Consider the following 12,193-nt stretch of genomic DNA (forward strand, 5'->3'; position numbering starts at 1 on the left):
TTGCTAGCCTTTCAAATTAGATTATTCTTTTGTAATTTGTATTTTTACATTGAGATTTCCAACAGAAAACAATGCACCGTGATATTCCCAGATAGTAGTTTGTATTTCGTTCCTATAAAAAATCCAGCAATTTAAATAAAATATATTAACAGTCCTCATCACGCTGTGCCATTCAAGGAGTAGAATGATGGCATGTTTGTAAAGCGAAGGGGAATGTCAATGTCCAAGAAGCATTAACGTGTTCTTGGGTAGTGCCTCTAAAAAAGAAATATTGCTATGCATCTACAGGGGTGATGAATCTAGCTGACATCGACATAGCTGGTCCAACATCTGTGATGTCAGTGCTTCAGAGACACTACTGTCTGGCCATGTTGAGATACTAGTAAGAGCACCTATGTGTTGCAAAATGCTGTGACTACTACTTTTCTCCTCTTTTGCCAGCAGCCATTCAGTGTGTTGAATGCCCTCTACACAGGTATGCAGTTATTTGCAGATCAGGAGGTTGAATTCTGACATGGTAAATTCAGCCGCCTGCCCCTAACAGGTCTGTAAATTGAGTAATATTACAATGGATAATATTACCTTCTCTTCCAACTTTATCGGTGCAGAGACAGACAACTTTTGGTAGCTCTTTACTTTAGGGACATACTTTTCTTTAAAAAACCAGTGGTTAATTTGTAAAGAAAATAAGGGCCGAGGCTATTCTCAGGAGGGAACTTGCACCATCGCATTTCTCCTGTTAGTGCTGCCTAAAAGAGAACCAACTACTAACCATGAAAGTGTGAAGAGGATGTGGCATAATGGTTGGAGCTGCCAACTTCGGAGCCGAGAAACCAGGTTCAAGCCTGCCGTTGGCTCAACATCCTGTAATTCTGGGCAAATCACTTAATCTTCCGGTGCCTACTGTGAGAAATGAGGGTCTCTAGTTGGCAGAGGTAGGTACCTTTGTCCAAGTAGGGACCCTTCTTGCTTGTCAGGGTAAGGGGGATTGTTAGAAGGTGGTTCTGACACTATGGGCCGCCCGGATATTTCGCTTTTTTGAGCACCTATTTGTTGAGCTTTTATGGTGGAGGAGCCTCATAAGTTGGGACTCACCCACAGTGAACTCACCATGAAAGAGACTGCATGGGGATTTTACTGGTGTCCCCCTGGCTTGACCAGGCCACTGCGCAGCAGCTGGAGTAAGGGAGACCGGGCTGGTTATATGCAGACACATGTGTACATGCGTGTGCACACGTGCAGGGGCTGCGCAGGGGAGATTCTTAGCGTTTGCAGCCAAGGAGCAGGTGCAGATAGACTGGCAGGACTTATGCAGAATGGGGTGGTGACATGGAATAGGCTTTATACACTGGGAAGAAACATGCCAAGGAAAGTCAGTGTGTTTTACTGTGTTTTTCACTTAATTAATCCCTTATGGGGCTGTGGAGCCCATGGGCTAGATTAACTTTCCTAAGGCCTACAGATTCAAGACACGCACTAAAGTCCACTGTAACAGGTGTGAGAAGAAGTATTCTGCAGAGTCCAAAGTCATATTTGTACTGCTTTTGGGTCATCCAGAACTGTCATATTTCTCTTAGTCAGCCCTTACCAGGCCCTGGCTGGGGGCTAACCTCAGTAGCCTGGATTGATGACCTGTCTTCCCAGAGCAAAGACCTCCTCTCCACGATAAGAAGATGGGTGGGGCTACAGGCTCATCCATCAGCAGCTATCACTGGGTGCCAGGCACCAGGCTGCACCAGGGAGGGAAGGCAGCGAGGGTGGAAGGGGCTTTCGGAGACCATGTGGCAGGAGACCCTGGATGACGCCATTATGAACCAACCAAGAGGCCTGGGCAGGAAGGAGGGAGCAGGGGCAGAGAAGTGATGTGTCGCTGTGTGATAGGGCAAACAGAGACTTCCTGCCAGCCCCCTCCCCAACTTCTCAAAAGAACTTGCACAAGAGAAGCTCTCTCTGGGGTGTGGTCTACTGAGGCAGAAGGTGCTGGAGCCTGGCGCACTGGGCAGTTGGAATGAGGAACTCCCTGACTGCCCCCAGGATCCTGAACAGCGCCGGAAGAAGAGTCCAGGACCAGTGCGCAGAAGCAGGGGCCTCTGCGCAGGGAGAAGAGAGGCCCGGGAGGAGAGCGGACTAATGGCTGGCGCAAGGAAGCCAGTGAAGACCTCTCCCTGCAGAGTGCACCCATCTTGGGAGGGCGAAGGAGAGTGCCCCCAGTGGCTGGGGAGCACCACCAGGAGCAAGAAGAGGCCAAAATGAAGCCGATCGGACCCCTGGGGGCCAAGATATGCCCCCCGGAAGGTAGGCGACCTTTGACCCCTAAGAAGACCGACGATGAGTCACGTGGGGCTCCGCCGCTGGTCTCAGAGATGCCCCGGGGTGGGTCAGGTCCCCAGGGGCTGCCCCCAGCAGAAGGGACGCTGGGGACCGCCGTCGCGCTCCCCGTGAAAATGCCCTGAAGGAGGGCGAGGAGCCCACCCTGGCCACCGCCAAAGATGGAGGCAGGGGAGTGCCGTCGCGCCCCCCCCCCCGCGAAGATGTAAGTCGGGGAGCGCCGTCGCTCTCCCTGTGAAGGTGCCCCGCGGGGTGCCAGGAGCCCACCATTGCCCCCGCCGACAATGAAGCTGGGAAGCGCCGTTACGCTCCCTGTGAAGCAGGGGGAGGGGCCTGGGATCCCAACTCCGGGCCCTGTGTGGTGAGTAGATGGCAGGGAGAGCCGTCGTGCCCCTGTTTAGAAGACTCTGGGGCCCGGGACCCCATCACCGGGCCCCTAGGAGGGAGAATGCAAGTCAGGGTGCGCCGTCGTGCTCCCTGTGAAGATGGTCCCCGAAGACTTCGAAGATGACCGGGGGCCCGGGACCCCATCCACAGGCCCCGTGGAGAAGGCAGAGGCTGGGGGAGTACAGCCACTCTCCCCCAAGGACTGACTGGGACGGATCGCGCCTTCGAGTCTGCCCGCCGGATCAGGCAGACCAGAACAGTAGGGCCGGCTCCCACTGCAGCACTTGAGGGTGCTGGCTGGGCGGGGACCTGGTGGGGGCAGCCGGGGGTGGACCCCCTGGGCTGCCCTCCAACGAGGAAGGTGTGCGGGGGTCCCGGGTGGGACCGGGGCCCCCAAACCCAAGGGGCCCGATTCACAGAACAAACTTAAGACAAAATCCTAAACTTAGTACCATTTTGGTATTCACAGAATGCACTTACTACTTCTGGTATTCACAGAATGAACTTACTGCTTTTGCGATTCACAGAATAAACTTACTACTTTTGCTATTCACAGAATGGATTTACGGGATCCCCCGGAGGTGGGGATTCCGGCCAGTGGCGGATCTCCGCAACTGGCCTGAATCCCCACCTCTGGCCCGGAAGCTCCGCCTCCGGCCCAGAAGCCCCGCCTCCGGCCTGGAAGCCCCGCCTCCGGGCCGGAAGCCCCACCTCCGGGCCGGAAGCTCCGCCTCCGGGCCGGAAGCCCCGCCTCTGGGCCGGAATTTCCGGCCCGAGTGCGGACGTAAAGTTAGGAGTCGTAAATCCATTCTGTGAATAGCAAAAGTAGTAAGTTTATTCTGTGAATCGCAAAAGTAGTAAGTTCATTCTGTGAATACCAGAAGTAGTAAGTGCATTCTGTGAATACCAAAATGGTACTAAGTTTAGGATTTTGTCTTAAGTTTGTTCTGTGAATCGGGCCCAAGGAGTCTGCACCACCGAGCCCCCACTAGTGGCATGAGCGGCCGGGTGTAGGCTCCCCAATCTGTAACAAACTCACCTGGTGGTCCAGGTGGGACCGGGCCCCCCACCGAGGCCGGCAGAAGCGGCGTGAGGCCGGCGGCTGCATCACAGCTCTCCCCAGCACAGCGGGAGAGCCGCTGATGTAATATTCAAGGAAAGTAGCCTGAAGCGCCCCATAATGCCTTGCAAGGCACAGGAAATCCATCTGTTTTTGGTACCTGGTGGCCCCCAGAGGAGGGGGGGTCACCCTCATTTGTGAAAGAGGTGCAGGGGGAGCTGCAGGAGAAACGCAGCCTCCCCGAGCACGAAGAAGAAAAGTCCCACCCTACGTCCCATGGGGACTTGAGAAGAATAACCCCTCAAGGGCTCAGCCAGCATTTTAACTCCTTTTGGGCTGGAACTTTTGTTCTACAGCTGGAGGAGGTTTGAGAAGTGCATCAAGGACTGAAGGGTAGAGTTGAGGATGTCTGGAGAAGGGCATCCCCTAGAGGTGAAGAGGTGTAATTGCACCCGTAGTGCAGTTACTAATGTTATTTCTGTTAGGGGGATTGGAAGTCACATATGTAATGTGAAGTATTTGTGTAAGGTGATGTCATAAGCAAAGTGGGGTTATGTTGCCAGACATTCCTGCTAGGGTGTCTGGCTGTTTAAGCCTAATCATGTGATTTCATCTGTGATGCCTTTAGGGGCTGTAATTGGAATGCATTCTAATGATCCACAAATGGGATAAGTACTGTCATTCTAAAGTGATGCTTAAACATGTATTGTTGGTGCTACGCTTAGGTGAAGAACCCAGACTGCTAGCCCTTAAGATGTAGAGGTGTATACTGCATGGTAAGTAGGAAATGCTCAGTCAGGGTTGTGTGTCACCAAGGCAGTGTTACCTATTTTAAATACTTGTTGAGATAATGGGGTGGGTCGCCACTGGGATGGTGCCAGTGCGCAGGGCCCTCGCTCCAGGTTATGTTCAACTAACTGCATTGGGGGCAAGATGATGTGCATTCATGGGAGTGGTGGTACTAGACCCCACCCCCCTGCGGGCGGGGTGGAGATGTTATGCAATGTCACAAAGTAATTCCAACAGCTTAGGTATATTCATAAATTGGTGCATAGTATTGAGTAGTGTGTGTGTTTAATAAATGTACTCTTACTCTTATAATGCAAAGTACAGACTGGACAATCAATTATTGAGTGTTATTTCTGCGCACCTGCAAATGGCGATTACTAGCCCACACCACCTTCCTTGAGTAAGCCTCAGACTGCTCTGCAACGCTACAATCTGAGAGTCAGGCGCTACAATTGAGTGTGTGGTTCCCAGTGAAGGACAAATGTAGTCATGTTATCTGTGCAGGACTCACAAATACTGCCTCGTTTTCCAACAGGGATGCACTTCTAAAATAACCCATGCTCACCCCCTTGCTAGCTTGGCACGAGCAGACAGGCTTATCTCAGAGGCAGAGTATAAAGCATCTGTGAACACATACAGTAATACAGTGAAAACACTACAAATGGACACCACACCAGTTTAGAAAAATGAGTAATCTTTATCTAAAACAAACAAGACCAAAATGACAAAAATCCATAATATAGTAATGAAAATATGACTTTCAAATGGTTCAGTTGAAAGCAAATGGCTGATGCAACACTTTTCACACAAAGTAATCTGGATGTGTCGCGCATACAAACAACAAGCATGTGCAATGCAATCGGTCTCGTCTTTGGGACCGTATACGTTTTTAGCTAATGTGGGTGATATGTGAGAGTGTATTGCCCACATCTGCAGAGAAATGTTGTGTTTATGTTTCATGCAATATCTATAAATTTGTTTCTTTTAGATCAAATCCGGACCTTGTATAGGAGAATGTGGAGGGTGTCACGGAGATTATTTGCTGTAATATTAGTGAGCTGCTGCTGTGTTACTATATTGAAAACCCACTGCGGTTAATGGTTAAAAGATGCTCAAATGACTTGGTATGGATGGATGCATGAATAATGAACAACTATGGGGTATTGACGGTATGAGTTGTTGAATGGGGAAAGTGTTTGCTATAAAATGAGGTTTAAGGGTGGGGGGTGAGAGGTTGAGAGGGTTACAACTGGTATTGATGAGGTATTTTCTTATTGTATACGAGGACCGTTTTTTACATTGCACAACTATACCAGTAAAGTGGCCGTTTCTGCTCAGTAATGGGTCTGGTAATTTGCACCATCTAGCCAGCGTATGGTCTCTCTTTTATTTGTACAAGTCAATAAAGTGGTGAACTTCGGCCAGAACTTGGCAGCCAAGGGAAGGTTTCTAAGAAACCACAGCAGTTATAACTAGAGAGCCCGCTGTGTATCCATGCCGCCGTGAGTCCCAGGCTCAGCCGCCAAGACCACCCCAAGTACCACCGAGCAAATACTGCAGGTAGCCCGAGAGGAGGCGCAAGCCATTTTGCTAGTGCCGAGATGGCCTGAATATTGTGCGCTGGTGGGAGAGGTAATAAAGGGGAGCCGGCCACCAGCTTCTGAGTTCATTGACCATCTGCAGCTGACCCAGGAAGGTCTACTGCCCACCACTGACTATAATAAGGATCCTCCGGAGGAAACAATGGGGGGATCACAATTCTTTAAACAAGCCTGGCCCTGCACGCTCTGCTCCGTAACTGCAGAGAGCATGAAACCTGCTAAACACAGAGATGGTGACCTCGGCGACCGCTCTTACTCTCTGGGCAGTCAGGCCGGGAGACCGTCTGCGACACACCTCCCTCGGAGGGCACGGGGATGTGCCAGGACAGAGGGCTGAAGGAGGACGTACACAGCCGCCCAGAGAGGGGGAGCGGAAATACAAAGGGGCTCATTTATGAGCCCCTGCGTCACTTTTGCGCCACCGGTGCGTCACTTTTTGTGATGCTCCAGTGGCGTAAAAGATGCGCCATGATGCGCCATATTTACAAAGTGACGCATCTACCTAGATGCGTCACTTTGCAAACCTCTGCGCTACATTATACCTGCGTCAGGTATAATGTATGCAGGGTGGGCGTTCCCACATAAGTAAGCCTTGTAGAAGTGACGCAGTGAAATCTACGAGATTTCACTGCGCCACTTCTAGGGTGCAAATGCGTCAATATCTTACGCCTGCCTCACAGCAGGCGTAAGACTGACGCAGGCCCTATCACATGGGGCTTGCCCCATGTGAAAGGACACATTGCTGGAGTTGCGTCACTTTTGTGACACACTCCAGCAATGCGTCACTTTTGCGCCTACAGATACGTCAGAAATACTGACGTATCTGTGACTCCTTGCGACATGATGCGTCATACTGTAAATATGACGCATCACTGGAGTCGCAGGGAGGGCGCAGTGAAAAGTGACGCATCACTGTTTTCACGCAGTGATGCGTCACTTTTCATAAATGAGGCCCAAAGTTCCGCCTTGCCTCCCGCTACAGCCTCACTGGAGCCATAGTGTGTCTGTAGAAAGATTGCCCTCCCTCATTACTACAATTATTTTAGGGTTGAAAGGCATTTAATCATTAAGAGATGATCCTGTGCCTGTTACTTTGCCGACCGCTCTTCTTCCTGCACAGCTGCTACTGGCTTCTGCTGCTGAGTACTGGGGGCCGGGAGAGGTGGGTGTCATGTGAGTCCGGGAATGCAGTAGTGCTATAAGGCATTGAGTGCATCCACTACTGTGAAAGTGAAAGCGCGGTATAGCGCCCTGTTAAAAATTAAGAAACCATTTCATTGACAGGATATGGGAAAAGGGACAGGCTTCAACCAGTGAACGATTTTATATGAAATAGGTAGTTTTACCTGTTATCTTCTCCCCTCAGTACAAATTAAAAAAAAATAACTTATTCCTTTTTTTCAATATGTCTGTCACTGAGAACATACCAGGAGTGGCTCTGCCTTTCGGTATGACAGATTTGGTAAATGATCGGGAGAAGTGGTGGTGCACGGCACGGGTTGGGTAGAACGGCCTTTGATGTGAAGAAAGTGGTAGGGATATGGCGCTCTTTGCCAGCAACAGACGGTTTTGATATAAATAGCCGATTTCAGGCAGCAGCATGAAAAATTACGTGCTTGTATTGCGCATGTGTTCTGGAGACTGCCATCTTTTGGTCAGGCAAAGTAAGCCGTCAGCAGCGAGAGATAAAAAAAAGAGTGCAAATTCACCCAGCCAATCCCACGACAAACAAGCAGTTTCAATGCAATAGGACGCGTATTTAAGTGAGACCTATTGCATTGAAAATGAGAGTGCGGGCGTCCAACAGGGCACGAACGGGAGTGGGAGGGGTGAGAGGGGGGTGAGAAGTCATGGACTGTGGGAGGGGCACACAGGGAAGAAAATGGAGTTGGAGTAAAGGAGCCGATAGCCATGGAAGTATACAAATGACTACATGGCTGTCAGGAGGAGGGACTAACAAGTCGAAAACCAATCACAAGGCAGCATTTAGAATCTAAGCCAATCAAAAATATGGGCGGAGAGTGGGTGGAGATTACAAGAAGCTTCCCCGCTATAGTATATACTACATGCCTCGCAAAGCGAACAGCGCATTCGCTGCAACGCTAGGCGAGACCTAAAAAGTGACGCAGGGAAGGTGATGCATCGGTTCCTTACACTCAGGGAAGGTGAAGCGTGGATTCCTTGCTCAGGAGGAGGTGATGCGTCGGTTCCTTACTGCTGCATAGGGACGATGATGCTTCGGTTTCTTACCTGAGAGGAGGTGATGCCTCGGTTTCTTACTGCGGGGGAGGTGATGCATCTGTTTCTTATTGCATCCCCCAATGATGTGACAGACCTGCCACCTTGATGTGATGATCTAGGCTGATGCATGGGTTCTTGCAGCCGCACAGCAGGGCTTGCGTCGGGATCGGTGCGGTGATCTCGGACTTCTGAGATTGGTACATTCGATGCGGCATGTAGCGATTCTTGAGCCGTGGGCAAGTGCTGCGACGATTTCTTCGGCAATGTGTCAGAAACAGATGCTGATACATCACGCTTCTCATTGTTATGTTGCTTTTCCAGCTCCCAACAGTCAGAACAACCTCCAGAGGCCCAGAACAGCTACAGGCACCTCTTGGCAGGTCAGAACTCCCAGCAAGGAAGTTCAGGGAAGCTGGGGGTGAAGTCTTTGTGTCACTGAGACTTCAGAACATTTGGCAAGCTCATCTTCAAATCCTTGGAGATCTTCCTCAAGCTTGGGACACAGCAAACAGCAGAGTACTTTTACTTCTCCCTGGCAGAAAGTAGCCGCTGCAGGCGAACCCCAGACAGCAAACAGCACAGGGGCAGTATTCCTCCTCAGTTTCTCCAGCTCTTCTCCTTGCCAAAGGATCCTCTTGATTTCCCAGAAGTGATCTAAAGGTTTAGGGTCTAGGCCCCTCTTTTTAAAATCCAAAATTGTTTGTTCTCTGTGGCAGAGAACCTCTTTACCCAGCCAAAACCAGTTCTGTCCTCTCTGGTGATGCTTCCTGGCAGGAGGTGGAGACGGCATTGTCTAAGGCAGGCCAGGCCCATACAGGTGTGAAAGAAATCTCCACCAAAGCCAGACGTGTAATAAACACACCTAGCGGAGGCACACTGGATGGTTAGGCAAGAAAATACCTACGTTCTAAAAGTGGTATTTTCAAACACAGGATGTAAAAACACCCTCACTAAAAGATACATCTTAACCTTCTAAGTTCAGGCATATCAAACTTTATTTTCCTATCTTGTTTCCATGGGCAATAATGGTCATAAGATGTTATGAGCAAACTCCCCATTCTATATTATGGGGACAGATAGCCTTACAATAGTGAAAAATAAATGTGGCAGTATTTCACTATCTGGACATGCCACACAGATCAGGGCATGCCCTTCCTTTCCCATACACTGTACCCTGCTGTTAGAACTGGGGGTCTCTAGTTGGCAATGGCATGCCACTGTCCAAGTAGGGACCCTTCTACCTAAGTCAGAGTAAGCAGCATACACCCTTTGACAACCCCTGCTCAACCCTGTGGTAACGTAGCACGAGCAGTTAGGCTTATCTCAGAGGCAGTGTGTGAAGCATTTATGACCATACACAGTAATATAATGAGGAACACTACAAATGGACACCACTCAAGTAGTTATGAAAAATAGGTATTTTTATATAGACTTAATCACAAGACCAATAACAATAAAAATCCACAATACTAGAAAAATATAGTTACTTTAGAAATGCTGCAAAAATAGTTCAAGATGTACAAAATGATGTTCAGTTCAATGCAGTGGTCTCTGCGACCCTTTTACTCACAAAGTAGCTGGATTCTGTAGCAAAGCAACAAAAATGTCTCTCTCCCTGTCCACCATCTCTTCTGGAGTCAGGCCCCTTGAGGACACACTAGTGCCCAGGTTTGAAACTGCTTTATCCCCTACCAAATCTACAATTTCGTCCTGCTGCTCTCCTGCATTCTCTCCCTCCTCCACAGGCTCTTCCATATTCCTAGGGGCATCCCTGGCTTCTAGCCAGGCCTTCAGCGCCTTGTAATACTCTTCCCTCCTAGTGAGACCTGTGATAGGGACTTTGAAGCGTTTGCAAAAATATTTGAGCTGCTTGGCATTGTAGGTGTCTAATTTCTCTTCTTCCCAGGAGAGATCCTCAGAGGCATTGGATCTGGGCTTGCCCATTGTGACAATAACTGGCAATAACGATCAAAAATAGAATCAAAATATCTCAAAAACGTACGTGGTTATGTTATGGTCTGCACTCACTAGTAGTGTACACTATAATGACTGTATGCAATCATAAATGCAAGTCCAGATCCTCACCGCTGACCACCAATGTTAGAAATGGGGGTCTCTAGTTGGCAATGGCTGGCCACTGTCCAAGTAGGGACCCTTCTTCCTAAGTCAGAGTAAGCAGCCTACACCCTTTGACAACCCCTGCTCAACCCTGTGGTAACGTAGCACGAGCAGCTAGGCTTATCTCAGAGGCAGTGTGTGAAGCATTTATGACCATACACAGTAATATAATGAGGAACACTACAAATGGACACCACTCAAGTAGTTATGAAAAATAGGTATTTTTATATAGACTTAATCACAAGACCAATAACAGTAAAAATCCACAATACTAGAAAAATATAGTTACTTTAGAAATGCTGCAAAAATAGTTCAAGATGCATAAAATGATGTTCAGTTCAATGCAGTGGTCTCTGCGACCCTTTTACTCACAAAGTATCTGGATTCTGTAGCAAAGCAACAAAAATGTCGCTAAGGAGTTGTAGCAATAAATTTCCTCACGCTAGCCAGCGATGCGTTGAATCCTCACCGCAAGGGAGGATGATGCGCTGGGTTGCGGGCAGGACAAAGCAACAAACTTCTTCACGCTAAGCCGGTGATGCGATGAAATCCTTGCCGCGAAGGGAGGATGATGCACCGAGCCTGTTGCGTGTGCGATCTTGCTGCGATGAAGAAAATGGCGCTCCGCGAGGGAGCGACGATCCGGATGCGATGTGGGGAAAATGGCGAACGCTCGGCGTCCGCGCTGCGATAAGCTTGATGCGATGATTTGGGGTTAGCGAGCTCTTGGGTGCCCGCTAACAAGCGATGCGACGATCTTCGGATGGCGGGCGTTTTCAGGCCCGCAGACAGGTGCTGTGACGATCCTCGGATGTCGGGCGTTTTCAGGCCCGCAGACAAGTGCTGCGACGATCTTCAGATAGCGGGCGTTTTCAGACCCGCTGACAGGAGCTGCGACGATTTTCAGCTAGCGGGCGTTTTCAGACCCGCTGACAAATGATGTGATCTTCTTCGGGGATAGCGAGCGCTCGGCAACAGCGGAGCGGCGATTTTTCCTACGCTCACCAGCTGCAGGGGCTCACTAATAGGGGTTAGCGACGATTTTCAGCGCTCTCTTCTCAGCAGCAGAACTAGAGGCCCTGGAACTCACAGGAGCCTCACCTGCAGATAGTAATCCTCGCTGGGAGGAAACAGGAGGCTGATGGTGGAGTCTGATGTGCCTGAGACTCCAGCAGGAGGCTAGCTCTCTTCTAGCCCTTGGGTGATTGCTGTAGCAAAAGTAAAAGTTCAATCAAAGTTCTTTTCCTCTTCTCTGAAGTCCAGTAGTAACCACTGCAGGCCAGTCCCAGAAACAGCATACAAGCACAAGGACAGTCCTTCTCCTGCAGATTCCTGTAGTCACACGGACAGAGGTTCTTCTTGTTGTCCAGGAGCAATACAAATTGTAGGGGTTTGTGCACAAATATTTATACCCCCAAAGTCTTTGTTCTTAGGGGCCCCAAGTCTCTGAACCCAGCCAGAACCAGTTCTGCCCAGCCCTGGAGCACTTTGTTGATCAGGCTGCATCCTTCCTTTCAGAACGAGGGGGTCTGCCTCAGACGCACAGTGGGAGGTGGAGCCAGCATTCACCTTGCCAGGCACAGCCCTATTCAAGTGCAGGAGCTACCCCTCCCCTCACACCAAGGCAGGTCACTCTATTCAACCCAGGTCTGACTCAGCCTGTCCTGTC

At 49.8% G+C, this 12,193-nt stretch overlaps 1 protein-coding gene across 2 annotated transcripts in view; it reads right to left on the reverse strand.

Annotated features, from left to right (window-relative positions):
• Positions 1–12,193, reverse strand: part of LOC146859237 (polypeptide N-acetylgalactosaminyltransferase 17-like) — a 1,122,647-nt gene that overhangs the window by 605,716 nt on the left and 504,738 nt on the right. The window lies entirely within an intron of this gene.

The sequence above is a fragment of the Triturus cristatus genome, chromosome 3_2 (assembly GCF_964204655.1).
Source record: "Triturus cristatus chromosome 3_2, aTriCri1.1, whole genome shotgun sequence".
Classification (NCBI taxonomy): Eukaryota; Metazoa; Chordata; class Amphibia; order Caudata; family Salamandridae; genus Triturus; species Triturus cristatus.